The sequence below is a fragment of the Octopus bimaculoides genome, chromosome 19, assembly GCF_001194135.2.
Source record: "Octopus bimaculoides isolate UCB-OBI-ISO-001 chromosome 19, ASM119413v2, whole genome shotgun sequence".
NCBI lineage: Eukaryota > Metazoa > Mollusca > Cephalopoda > Octopoda > Octopodidae > Octopus > Octopus bimaculoides.
The window spans coordinates 13,078,681-13,080,681 of record NC_068999.1 but is presented as its reverse complement, the minus strand read 5'-3'; positions in this window follow the sequence as shown (position 1 = coordinate 13,080,681).

The following is a 2,001-nucleotide window of genomic DNA, read 5'->3' as shown; positions in this document are numbered from 1 at the left end:
TATATATATATATATATATATATATATATATATATATGCGTCTATGTTGGAATGAATTTGTGCGGGTATGTTTGTGTGTGTGTATGACTGCAGATAGATTAACAGGTATACGAAGTTATGGCTGTTATAACTGCTGTTGCTTTAATTATTGTTATTATTATTATTATTCTTACATAAAGTAGTAGTAGTAGTAGTAGTATTAGTAGTAGTGGTGGTGGTGGTGGTACCGGCAGCATCAGGAACAGTAGTTATTTGGCGATGATTATCATTTCCCATGTTCTTAGAAAGTTTCTTATGGGTGGTTATTCCTTTGAAGTTATAGATTAACAAAATCTCTTCATGTAGTGAAGGAAAAAACGTCACTATGTTGCATATGTTGGAGATTTTGGTTTTCTAAGAAATTAATTTTATTTATAACATGGCTTTATTAGATGCTTCATATTCCACTCTGAGATACACTACCCTAAATACATAGGTATGACAACTAGAGACATACCTCGGCGTATTCTTGTTGCTACACGTATATGAATTGTATAAATATATGGATATATAGAATGTTAATTTATCTATTGCAAAGAATATTTGACCTTTCAAAAGGAAAAGAATATACAGGATGTCGTACACTTAAATAAATGAATAAAATATATTTCCTCTTCTTATGCATATTTTGACTGTGTGTACACACGTACATATATGTGTGTATTCTTGTATGTATGTGAATGTATATGTATATGTATGGGTGTCTATATATGTGTGTTTGTGTGTCTACGCGTGTGCATGTATATATATATATATATATATATATATATATATATATATAGACAGAGAGAGAGAGAGAGAGAGAGAGAGAGAGAGAGATAGATAGATAGATAGATAGATAGCTACATAGATAGAGATAAATAGATAGAATCATATATACATTCACGCACAAACACACATTTAATATCACGCATATGCACGTGACGCCGGCTATTCGTGTATGTATATATATGTATGTACGTATGTAAATTTGTTGTTACTATCCGTTACTATCAGATTTGATTACCTAATCTTTGACTTAGAACATCTTGGTTTCAATAGTCATTTTTAACAACTATGTCTGATTACTGCCAAATACACACCACCGAATTATGTTGTGAATTAGACTTTTGCTCCATTTAATGTCTTGATATTTCTATGCATTTTGTGAACTCCATCATTATCTTTGTGCGACAACCGCCCTTCTGGTATTCATTGGAATTTCCACCAAAAACTTCATCACGCCATTTGAAAATCTCAAGAGATACATCATTTACATGTTCTGTGATATATTACTCCTCATGCAAAACCGTTATGTCGTCGTTTGCATATTATTTCATTTTGCTTTTTTTACCATCTGTCTAAGAAATCACATCTTCTGTGGAATATGTGGTGCAATAATAAACCAGTATATGCACACCGACTAATAAATTCTTCCGAACTTATTGATTCAGGTTAACTCGACACTTCACTGGGCATTGAAGTAGTGTTATGCGTAATACTCAACTGTCTGTACTACTCTTGTATATATATATATATATATATATATATATATATATATATATATATATATATATGTTATTCTATCAGTTTCGATGTTGCAATGTTCTTTTTGTGTCATCGCTTTGCTTTATTTAAGAAACTATAATTACTGTGCCTAATGAAAGTCGTAAAGCGAAGTAGATGCATGGAAAACAATTTACCTTAACCGCTTAATTGTCCTATCATATTTGTTTGTTTATGACTTTATGGAAAGTAATTGTAACAGTATGACAGGTGTTGGATGATTTATTCCAGAAAATGTTATATTTTCTCCAAGAAACCCTACATAATAGCGCCTATTATGATATGCAAGAGTATTCATTACATAAAAGAAAATGAATGAAATTTTCGTCTGGATTGTATTCACCGAATAACACCAGAAATATTAATTCGAATGCTAATGTGTAACAACTTCTAACGCTCAAAAAATAACCTGTAGAA